This window comes from Chlamydotis macqueenii, chromosome W (genome assembly GCF_036417535.1).
Source record: "Chlamydotis macqueenii isolate bChlMac1 chromosome W, bChlMac1.mat, whole genome shotgun sequence".
NCBI lineage: Eukaryota > Metazoa > Chordata > Aves > Otidiformes > Otididae > Chlamydotis > Chlamydotis macqueenii.
The window spans coordinates 38298911-38311616 of NC_141592.1; positions in this window are offsets into that span (position 1 = coordinate 38298911).

Consider the following 12706-nt stretch of genomic DNA (forward strand, 5'->3'; position numbering starts at 1 on the left):
CAGCGGGCCCTCCACGGGCCACAGCTGCCTTCAGGCATCCACCTCCCCCGGTACGGGGGTCCTTCACGGGCTCCAAGTGGATCTCTGCTCCTCCATGGACCTCCATGGGCTGCAGGGGGACAACCTGCTCCACCATGGTCGTCACCACAGGCTGCAGGGGAATCTTGGCCAGGAGCTGCATTACTCCTCCCCCTCCTTCTGAACTGACCTTGATGTCTGCAGCCGTTCCTCACAACAGGCTGGTAGATGTCTCTCAGGATCTTTTATACATCTTATTCACTTCTCATCTCCTCTCCACTTCTTACAGCCAGGCCGGACCGAGTCGGGCCCAGTTGGCTGCCTGGCGAGAGGCCAGAGGGTGAGGCCTGCAAGGCCCATGCGGCCTGCACCTCCCCCTCTGCGCCTCTGCCCCCGCTCAGCTTCTTCACATCTTCTCTTCTCTTTTTTTCCTGTTTTCCCCTTCTTAAATACATTATCGCAGAGGCATTATCACGGGACATTCTGCTACCAATTGGCTCGGCCTTGGCCAGCAGCAGGTCCGCCCTAGGCCCGGCCGAGTCCACTGAACAAAGGGGAGCGACTTCTAGCAGTTTCCTACAGAAGCTACCACCTTAGGCCCCCCCTCACTAACAAAACCACGACACCCAGCCATAGGGGCTACCAGCTTCAGTTTTCCACCCAGCTCAGGTAAATATTAACTCTATCCTAGCCAGAACCAGGACATGCAGGCATCCCCTGTATCACACTGGGAAGCCTGAAAGCCTCAATAGTCCAGCCGCTGTGGGATCCACTTCAAAAACTTTTGGGGTAAGCTGAAGTTTTCATACCTTCTAACTTGTAACTTTGGTCTATACCATTTCCATGAACTAGCAGATTCTGATGAAACTATCAGACACTCAATATACAATGATGATGGCTGCAGGAGACAGCAAGCTGCAGGTGATCATGGCTGCATAATGGCCCTTTAGCTCTTTTTGGCCACCTGTCCTGTCTATGTGGTTCTCTTGCTTTGACCTAATGGCACTGCTTCCAACATATATATCAGGCCTTAGAATGAGCCATGATAGCCAAAATCTGAGCAGGAGTTGAGTGAGTAGTCACACAACGCAGCTGCCCAGATGGATTTATCTCTGCACTTCTGCCAGTTGGTCTTTTTCTGTTGTTGCAGCCACTCTGATAGGACATTAGCCACCATCCAGGAGTCAGTACAGAGATAGAGTACTGGCTGCTTTTCTTGTTCAGCAATCTCTAGGGCTAGTTGTTTCACTTCTGCAAACAGTTTTGACTCACGTTCTCCTTCAGTGGCTTTGGCGACTTGTTGTGTGAGACCTCACACAGTTGCTTTCCACTTCTGATGGTTGCCTACAACACGACAGGATCCATCAGTAAACAAAGCATAACACCTTTCATCTTCTGATAACTCATTATATGGTGGTGCCTCTTGGACACAAGCCACCTCCTCAGGCAGTGCTCCAAAATCTCTGCCTTCTGGCCAGTCCGTGATCTCTTCCAGGATTCCTAGGCAGTTGAGTTTCCCCAGTCGAGCTTGTTGCATGATCAACACTATGCACTTATTCTATGTAGTGCTGGTTGCGTGATGTGTAGAGGGGATGTTTCCTTTGAACATCCAGTGTAGCACAGGCATTCGTGGTGCCGAGAGGAGTTGTGCTTCTGTACCAACAACTTCTAAAGAGACTCAAACCCCCTCATATGCTGCTAGTATCTCTTTTTTCAGTTGGGGTGTAGTGGGCTTTTGATCCTTGATACCCCTGACTCCAAAACTCTAGAAGTCAACCTCGAGTTTCTCCTGGTGTTTTCTGCCAGAGGTTCCAGGTAAGACCATGCTCTCTGGTTGCAGCGTAGTGCACATTTTGCACAGTTGATCCTGTACGGACAGGCCCAAGGGCTACCACACGAGCTATCTCCTCCTTTATCTGTTCAAAGGCTTCTCCTGAGAGGGAGCAGGAGAAATATTCAGAAGAGGCACTCTGTCCTGCAGCAGAGTAGTCACAAGAACAGGAGGAGGGAGGGACTGAAGTCATAAATGAGACAGAAAACACCCAAATCATATCCCTAAGTGAGCTGTGAGATATGCGAAAAGACTTTAGCTGTCAACCAGGCAAGCTGATTCTCAGCTGGTTACTCCGATGCTGGGATATTGGGGCCAATGGTCAGGAATTAGAGGGTAAGGAAGCCTGGCAGCTGGGATCCCTTGCTAGAGATAAGGCCATTGACAAAGGGATTGGAAAATGGGCAACAGTCCTCAGCCTCTGGAGGTGACTCCTGTCAAGTGTGAAAGAGAGGTATCCCTTCAAGGATGATCTTGCAAATTCCCGAAGCAAATGGACCACCACTGAAGTAGGTATCCAGTATCTGAGGGAATTAGCTGAGGTGGAGGTGATGTACAACCACCTGGATGATGACCAGGTATCCAAAGACCTGGATGAAATCCAGTGCACACGGTCCACGTGGCAAAAGTTTATACGAAATGCACCGACATCATACGCCACCACCCTGGCAATTATGAGCTGGACAGGCATGGAGGCACCAGCTGTGGATGGACTGACCAGCCAACTCTGAGAATATGAAGATAATCTTGCTACCTCCATGTGAGTCTGTGTCTCAACTGTAAGGAACTGACCCAAAAAGTGTCCGAGCAAGCCAAAAAGGATAGATCTTCCTCACACAGTCCTACCAAGGTCTCAGCTATTAAGAGTCAAACTTTTTCTGTTCAAGGGAAAGAGTACCAGTTGCACACATCACGTGCAACCCTGTGGTTCTTCCTGCGTGACCAGGAGGAGGACATGAGGAAGTGGGATGGCGAACCTACCTAGAGACTAGAAGCTCGATTACAGGAACTACAAGGAAAAACAACAGCCAAAAGGCATCCATCCAGGAAAATGACTGCTCTAGTTTCTATTGGGCAGAGTAGAAGGTCTGATCATACTTTTGACCCTGATGAAGGGACTTCTGGTTTGCAGTTACAAAAATCAAGTAATCGATACTCTGACCAGGAATAGAGAGGCCTTGCCTCTGACTAGGCAGAAGAAAGGGACAACTGGGTTTACTGGGCTGTGTGGATCCTTGACATAGACTACCTCAGGAAAGGGTATTTCAAGGGCCCAAAAGAGTACTAGTGGGTTTTTGGTGTAGCTGCCTTGAGTATGGAGAAAATTAAATAGCTGTCTAGCTTGCCTGATCTCTTAGAGGATCCTTCTGTTGTGGAGTTGCTGCAGGTTAAAGAACAGCAGGTGCCAGTTGTTACCATGACAGTGCACCAGCAACAATATTGCACCAACTGAGACTCCCTGGTTCACATCTGTGTTGGTTTTGTTATAGTAGGAGGGGCTACAGTGGCAACTTCTGCAAGAAGCTGCTAGAAGTTTCCCCTTTGTCCGGTGGACTTGGCTGGGTCTAAGGCAGACTCACTGCTGGCCAGGGCTGAGCAAGTTGGTGACAGAATGTTCCCTGATAACGCCTCTGTGATAACATATTTAAGAAGGGGAAAAATAATTTTAAAAAAGAAGAAAATGTGAAGAAGCTGAAGTAGGGGCAGAGAGGGGGAGGCACGAGCCTTGCGGCCCTCACCCTCTGGCCTCCGGCAGAGCGGCCGTCTGGGCCTAACTCGGCCTATCCCGACTGCAAGAAGTGAAGAGAGGAGACGAGATGAGAAGAGAACCTGAGAGGTGTCTGCCTGAGCCTGATTGTGAAGAATTTCTTGTGAGAGGAACGGCTGCAGACGCCAAGGTCAGGGAAGAAGGAGGGGGAGGAGTAATGTGGCTCCTGGCCAAGATTCCCCTGCAGCCTGTGGTGAAGACCATGGTGAAGCAGGCTGTCCCCCTGCAGCCCATGGAGGAGCAGAGATCCACCTGCAGCCCGTGGAGGACCCCATGGTGGGGCAGGTGGATGCCCGAAGGAGGCTGTGGCCCGTGGAGGGCCCGTGCTGGGGCAGACTCTTCCGGAGACACTGCACCTGTCCTGGTTTCGGCAGGGATGGAGTTAATTTTCCTCCCAGTAGCCGGTGTGTTTTGGATTTCGTGTGTGAAGAATGTTGATAAAAACACTCTGATGATAGGAGCTGTTGTTAATGAGACCAAGGACACTGTCTGGCTTTCCAAGTCTCGTTAAAGTCTCGTTAACGTGCAGATGCGGGAAGCTGGGCAAAAGACAGACAGAATAATTGACCCAAACTGGCCAAAGAGAGTATTCCATGCCATAAACGTCATGCTCAGTATATATAAGTGGGGGTTGCCCATGGGAGGGGGCATCCATTTGGGCATTCCATTCTGGCACCCATTCGGGCACCCTTGGCATCCTTTTCTTCTCTCTTGCTTGCTGGCATCGTTCCCTCTACCTTGCTAGCTTGCTCTCCCCACTTTGCTTGCTGCTCGGTGTCGTTTCCGTGATCGCTGCTCAGGCTGCGTCGGTCATTTGGACATTGGGTGGTGAGAAATCGTCCATTGTTCATTTTGTATATTTTGTATATATTAATATCCTTATATTCTGTTATCTTTGTAGTTTTTAGTATTTTAGTAAACTGTTTTTATCTCAACCCATGAGTTTTCCTTTCTTCCCAATTTCTCTCCCCCGTTCCCGCTGGGTAGGGGGAGGGTGAGCGAGAAACTGTGTGGCGATCCAGGCTAAACCACCACAGCACCCTATGGAAAAACGATCCGTGCTGGAGCAGTTCATGAAGGACTGTAGCCTGTGGGGGGGACTCCGCACTGGAGCAAGGGAGGAGTGTGAGGAGTTCTTCCCCTGAGGAGGAAGGAGCGGCGTAAAGCGATAAGTGATGAACTAACTATAGCCCCCATTCCCTATTCCCCCTGTGCCGCTCGGGACGAGGGGAAGGAGGTAGAGATAACTGAAATGAAGTTAAGCCCGGGAAGAGGGATGGGTGGGGGGAAGTTGTTTTTGTTCTCTTCCTCATTATCTTGCTTTGTTTTTATTATTAATAAATTGAAATAGTTTTCCCCAAGTCGAGTCTGTTTTGCCCATAACGATAACTTTAAGGATCTCTCCCTGTCCTTATCTTAAACCTTGAGCCTTTTTGTTATATTATCTTTCCCCCATTCCCTTGGAGGGTGGGGGGAGTGAGAGAGAGACTGCATAGCTTGATCCTGAGCGGGGCTAAACTACGACACCATCCATAAGCTGATCCGACGACTGGAGAGTTAAGGAGAGACTCATTCACGGTGAAATAGTCCTATATAGCCAGTGCAAAAATCTAACGGAGAGTGGAGGCTAACAGTGAACTGAAAGAAGTCATGCCACTGCTAAATGCTGCCGTACCAGACATGCTAGAACTCTAATATGAACTGGAGTCAAAGACTGCCAAGTGATATGCAAGAACTGATATTGCTAACACATTTTTTTTCTCAATCCCTTTGGCAGCAGAGTGCAGGCCACAGTTTGCTTTCACTTGGAGGGGTATCCAGTACACCTGGAATTGACTGCCCCAGGGGTGGAAACACAGTCCTACCATTTGTCATGAATTGATACAGACTGCGGTGGAACAAGGTGAAACTACTGAACACCTGCAGTATATTGATGACATCATTGTGTGGGACAACACAGCAGAGGAATTGTTTGAGAAAGGGGAGAAAATAATCCAGATTGTTTTGAAAGCTGGTTTTGCCATAAAACAAAGTAAGGTCAAAGGACCTGCACAGGACATCCAGTTTTTAGGAATAAAATGGCAAGATGGGCGTTGTCAAATCCCAATGGATGTGATAAATAAAATAACAGCCATGTCTCCATCAACTAACAAAAAAGAAACACAAGCTTTCTTGGCTGTTGTGGGTTTTTGGAGAATGCATATTCCAGTTTATAGTCTGATTGTAAGCTTTCTCCATCGAGTGACCCAGAAGAAGAATGACTTTGAATGGGAGCCTGAGCAGCAGCAAGCCTTTGAACAAATTGAATGGGAGATTGTTCATGCAGTAGCACTTGGGCCAGTCCAGACAGGACAAGATGTAAAAAACGTGCTTTATGCTGCAGCTAGGGACCATGGCCCCACCTGAAGCCTCTGCCAGAAAGCAGGTTGACCTCTAGGGTTTTGGAGCTGAGGACACAGAGGATCCAAAGCCTGCTATGCTCCAACTGAACAAGAAATATTAGCAGCATATGAAGGGGTTCAAGCCACTTCAGAAGTAGTTGGTACTGAAGCACAGCTCCTTTTGGCACCTCAAGCCACCCTGTGCTGGGTTGGGTGTTCAAAGGGAGGATCCCCTCTACGCATCATGCAACTGATGCTACATGGAGTAAGTGGGTCACACTGATAACGCAATGGGCTCGAATGGGAAACCCTGACCACTCAGGAATTCTGTAAGTGATTATGAACTGGCTAGAAGGCTGAAACTTCAGTGTCTCCAGAGGAGGTGACCGTGCTGAAGAGGCCTCTCTGTATAATAAGTTACCAGAAAATGAAAAGCAATAATGCCCTGTTTACAGATGGATTATGGGAAAACCTTGGAGGTGGAAAGCTTCTGTGTGCATTCCTATATGACCAGTCACAGACACTGATGAAGGACAAGGTGAATCGAGTCAGTTTGCAGAAGTGAAAGCCATCCAACTGGCTTTAGGTATTGCTGAATGAGAAAAATAGCCAGTACTTTAACTCTACGCTGACTCATGGATGGTGGCAAATGCACTGTGGGGGTGGCTACAGCAATGGAAGCAGAGCAACTGGCAGCGTAGAGGCAAACCCATCTGAGCTGCGGAATTATGGCAAGATATTGCTGCTCGGGTAGAGAGCCTGATTGTAAAAGTACGTCACGTAGATGCTCACATACCCAAGAGTCGTGCCACTGAAGAACATTGAAACAAGCAGGTGGACTAGGCTGCTAGAACTGAAGGAAGGAGATAAGGTCCCCGTAGCACGTATAAGGATACGTCTGGGAAAAACAATCTGGATTATTCCTTCTTCGGGAAAAGGCAAACCCATTTTTAAGATTGCTTTTCTCAAGGACCTGGATGCACTTGGTGGATAATGCTGGAGGATGGGGAAGTCCAATGTGTACCTCAAGGTGATTTAATCCTGGGTGAAAATAACCCATGATTTGAATTTTATGATGACAGTGTTATATGATGCTGTATGTCACCACTGCTGTGCCTGCCATATGTCAAAGGTATTATAGCAGGAACCTCTCGCTGCTAGCCAGGCTAGGGGCAAGAGGAGGAATTCATTGCAATGTTAAACCTTATGGCCTACTCCAAAGGGACCAAAGGTGGAGACTGTAATGGATATACCTTTAAATTGTTGTAATCCATTATTTGAGTTGCATGTTATAGAAAGTGCTAGAGCAGAAATCACCCAAACGAATGAAGGATGAACCTCATAAGAAGTAGTGCAAGTGCAACAGTGACCTGACTTGAGCTGGTTTTGACGTCCATTAACTCCATGCAACACACCACCTCTCCTGTCCTCAGTGACCGTCATAATGGATGCAGCCTAAAGTAATGGAATAAATGAACTCAGTGGACATTTTATGGACATTTATGGACATTTTACAGACATTTTACAGGAGGATGGTCCATAGACTTAAGGGAATGATGTCTGTGCATATATCAAAGGACGGGAAGGGGGTGTTAGTTAATGGGGATGTATTTGATAGTGTATGACCTGAGCATGATGTAAATGGTACGGAATAAGGGGTGGAGAATGTGCTGGTTTTGGCTGGGATAGAGTTAATTTTCTTCATAGTAGCTGGTATGGGGCTATGTTTTGGATTTATGCTGAAAATAGTGTTGATAATTGTCCTGGTTTTGGCTGGAATGGAGCTAATTTTCTTCCCAGTAGCTGTTGTGTTTTGTATTTAGTATGGGATTTGGGATGTGAAGAATGTTGATAATACACTGATGTTGTTAGTTGCTGCTAAAGAGACCAAGGACTTTTTTCAGCTTCCCAGGTTTCGCTAATGTGCAGGTGCAGGAAGCTGGGAGGGATATAGCCAGTACAGTTTACCCAAACTGACCAAAGAGAGTATTCCATGCCATAGGCATCATGCTCAGTATATAAGTGGGGGTTGGCTGGTGGGCAGCGCTCTTGCTCTTCCTCTTGCTACTCGGGATCGACAGGTCGACCAATAGTAGCGACAAGATAGGACAGAATAACAGGACGGAAATCAAGCAAGCAATCGAGATAGAGTTACAAGAATTATCACCGCCATGGATCCGCAGCATCCCGGGGGTCCAAATCTCTCTCGGTCGTTGTCGGTGAGCGATCGTGTCGGTGTCCCAGGGGTCCAAATCTCTCGGTGCTTTGGCGGTCGTGTCGGGATTTGTCTCAACAGGCTCGGGATCGACAGTAGATGCTCACATACCCAAGAGTCGTGCCACTGAAGAACATCGAAATTATGAGCAGGTAGATCAGACTGCTAGAATTGAAGTGGCTCAGGTGGATCTGGACTAGCAACATAAGGGTAAGCTATTTATAGCTCAATGGGCCCATGACACATCAGGACATCTAGGAAGGGATGCAAGATACAAATGTACTTCTGGACTTGACTATTGATGCCACTGCACAGGTTATCCTTAAATGTAAAACGTGCGCTCTAATCAAACAAAATGGCTAAAGTCTTTTTGGTATAGAGGACGATGGCTGAAATATCAATATGGGGAAGCCTGGGAGATTGATTATATCACACTACCATGAACCTGCCACAGCAAGCACCATGTGCTTACAATGGTGGAAGCGACTACTGAATGATTGGAAACATATGTTGTGACCCATGCCACTGCCTGAAATATGGTCTTGGGCCTTGAGAAGCAAGTTTTATGGTGACGCAGCACCCCTGTAAAGAGTTGAATTGGACAACAGGACTCACTTCCAAAATAACCCCATAGACACCTGGACCAAAGCGCGTGGCATTGTGTGTATCGCATCCCCTATCATGCACCAGCCTCTGGGAAAATGGAATGATATAATGGACTGTTAAAAACTACACTGTGAGCAATGGGTGGTGGGACATTCAAGTATTGGGATACACATTTAGCAGAAGCCACTTGACTAGTTAACGCTAAAGGATCTGCCAGTCGACCTGGCCCTGCCCAATCAAAATCCCTGCACACTGTGGAAGGAGATAAGATCCCCATAGCACATATAAGGAACTTGCTGGGAAAAACAGTTTGGATTATTGCCCTTTCCTGAGGAAGGAAACCTATTACTGGGATTGTTTTTGCTCAAAGACCTGGGTAGACTTGGTGGGTAATGCAGAAGAATTGAGGAGTCCTATGGGTACCTCAAGGTGATTTAATCTTGGGTGAAAATAACCTGTGATTTGAGTTGTATGATGACAGTGTTACATGATGCTGTATGCCATCACTGCTGTGGCTGCTATATATCAAAGTTGTTACAGCAGGAACCTCTCGCTACTAGCTAGACTAGAGGCAAGAGGAGGAATTCATTGCAGTGTTAAAACTTAAGGCCTACTCCAAAGGGACCAAGGGTGGAGATTGTAATGGATATACCTTTAAATTGTTGTAACTCATAATTTGAGTTGCATGTTATAGGATTTGCTATAGCAGGAACCACCCGAACCAATGGGAGACAAACCTTATAAGAAGCAGCGCAATTGCAGCAGCGTCCTAAACTGAGCTGGTTTTGACGTCCAATAACTCCATGCAACACACCACCTCTCCTGTCCTCAGTGACGGCCATTAACGGATGCAGCCCAAAGTCATGGAATAAATGAACTCAATGGACTTTTTGTGGACATTTTACAGAGATTTTACAGGAGGGTGGTCCATGTACTAAGGCAATGATATCTGTATTATATCAAAAGATGGGAGGGAGTGTGGTGGTTAATGAGGATGTATTGGATAGTGTGAGACCTGAGCATGATGTACATGGTATGGAATAAGGGGTGGAGAATGTGCTGGTTTTGATTGGGTTAGAGTTAATTTTTTTCACAGTAGCTAGTATGGGGCTATGTTTTGGATTTGTGCTCAAAACAGTGTTGATAATACAGGGATGTTTTAGTTATTGCTGGGACAGCTGATCCCAACTGATTAAAGGGATATTCCATACCATATGACATCATGCTCAACAATAAAACTAGAGGGGAGATTGGCAGGGCTGACATTCCTTAGGGACTGGCTGGACATTGGTCGGTTGGTGATGAGCAATTGTTTTTATTTGCATCACTTGCCTGTCCTGGTTTTTATTTCTTTCCCTTTGTTATTTTCCTTTTCATTACAAATTATTATTATTATTATTATATATTTAAATTACTAAATTGGTTTTATCTCAATCCATGAGTTTTCTCACTTTTACCCTTCCGATTCTCTCCCCCATCCCACCAAGGGGGAGCGAGTGAGCGGTTGTGTGGTGCTTAGTTGTTGGCTGGGGTTAAACCACAACAGTCCTACTCAAAATAGTTCTTCTTTTGAATTACTTGATAGAGAGGGCTCACAAGATGACTATAACCTGGACTATGCATTCTCCAGAATCCCACAAGGCCTAGGAAAGCTTGTCTTTCTTTCTTATTAGGTAGTTGGGACATGATTGCTATCTTATTCATCACATCCACAGGGGTGCGACAATGTCCATCCTACCATTTTACTCTCAAGAACTGGATTTTTTATGCAGATCCTTTGACCCGTTGGGTTTTGGTTTTTTTTTTTTTTTTTAATGGCAAAACCAGCTTTCAGAAGAATCTGAATTAATTATTTTTTTTTCCTTCTTAAAACACTTCTGCTTTGTTGCCCCACATGCTGATGTCATTGATGTATTGTAGATGTTCAGGGGCATCACCCCGTTCTAGTGCAGTTTGGATTATTCGGTGACAAAGGGTCGGACTGTACTTCCACCACTGGGGCAGTCGCTTCCAGATGTATTTGTTACCCCTCCATGTGAAGTTAAACTGTGGCCTGCACTCTGCTGCCAAAGGAATTGAGGAAAAAAACCCCAACACATTGGCATTGTCAATTGTAGCGTACCACTTGGCTGCCTTTGACTCCGGTTCATATTGAAGTTCTAGCATGTCCGGCATGGCAGCACTCAGTGGTGGTGTGACTTTGTTCAGGCCACGATAGTCAGCCTCCGTCAGACTTTTACACTGGCCATATGGGACTATTAAAGGGTGAGTGAGTCTTGCTGATCACTCCTTGGCTGTCCAGTTGATGAATCAGCTTATCCATGGGACCCAGGGAGTCTTGGTTGGTGCAATATTGTCACTGGTGCACTGCCATGGTAGCAATTGGCACCTGCTATTCTTCGACCTACAGCAACCCCACAACAGAAGGGTACTCTGAGACACCAGGCACGACAGACAGCTGTTTTCTTTGTTCACAGTGGCTACACCAAAAGCCCATCAGTACCCTTTTGGGTCTTTGAAGTACCCTATCCTGTGGTAGTCTATGCTATGTGTACGCAGGGCCTCCAGGCCAGTCAGAACAGTGTGCTTTTGCCACTTGTGTCCTGTGCACTAACGTTTACCAAAGCCTTATACTTCTGTTGGTCCGGTGCTCTAGACCATCGAATCTATGCAGTCCAGTAGACCCAGTAGTCACCCCTTTCCTCCTCCTGGTTGAAGGCTGGGACCTGTTTCTGTTTGGAGTATTCACTGTCTGACCCTTGCAATGCCAGACCAGAAGTCCCCTCACCAGGATCAAGGAAGGTGATCTTAGTCTTTCTGCGTCTGGGAGATCGCTGATTGCCTTCTTGTGTCTCTACAGCAACTAAACTGACAGCCTTCTTGGATGGCACCTTCTTAGCAGCTGTCTTCCCTCTCAGTTCACGTACACGGACTTCCAGCTTAAAGGTGAGTTCACCATCCCACTTCCTCATGTCCTCCCCTTGGTCATGCAGGAAGCACCTGTCATGGTTTAACCCTGGTAGGCAGCTAAGCACCACACAGCTGCTCACTCACTCCCCTGTCCCAGAAGGATGGGGAAAGAATTGGAAGGGTAAAAGTGAGAAAATTTGGGGGTTGAGATGAAGATAGATTAATAATTAAAAAAAAAAAAAAAAAAAAAGAGAAAAAAATAAAACAACGAAGAGGAGGGAAAAAGCCTAAAAGACAAACCCAAGAAAAACAAGTGATGGAAAAAACCTAAAACAAAACAACCAGAATTCCTCACCACCAACTGAGCGATGCTCAGCTAGTCCCTGAGCAACAGCAGCCCTGACCAACCTCCACCCCCCAGTTTTAATGCTGAGCACAATGTCATATGGCTGGTGGGGCAGTGTGAGAAGCAGAAAAGGCCTTGATCCTGTGTGAGCACTGTTCAGCAATAACTAAAACATCAGTGTGTTATCAACACTGGTTTTAGCACAAATCCAAAGTATAGCACCTTACAAGCTACTATGAAGGAATTTAATTCTATACCAGCCAAAACCAGTGCAGAACCTAGGGTGCCACGAGGCATGCCTTTGGGACTATCTTTCCCTCTAAACAGGGTGGGAGGGGACTGGCTCCATGGTGTGCCTCTGACAGTCAAGGCATTGGCCTGTAGGAACAAGGAGGGACAGAGATTTTCTTCAATGTTTTGGAGCCAGGATGACGCGCGCTCTGCAATTGGTATATCCGTATCTGGGCAACATGTTGTTGTCAAGCTGTTAGAATATGACGCTGGGACATTTTGGAACACCTTCCTCCACATGGCCGCATACACAGGATATCATCTGGATCTTTTGGAGACCTCATCGTTGTCTAGATCACCGTAGATGACTTCCAGCACCACTATTTCTCTCAGGTACTGG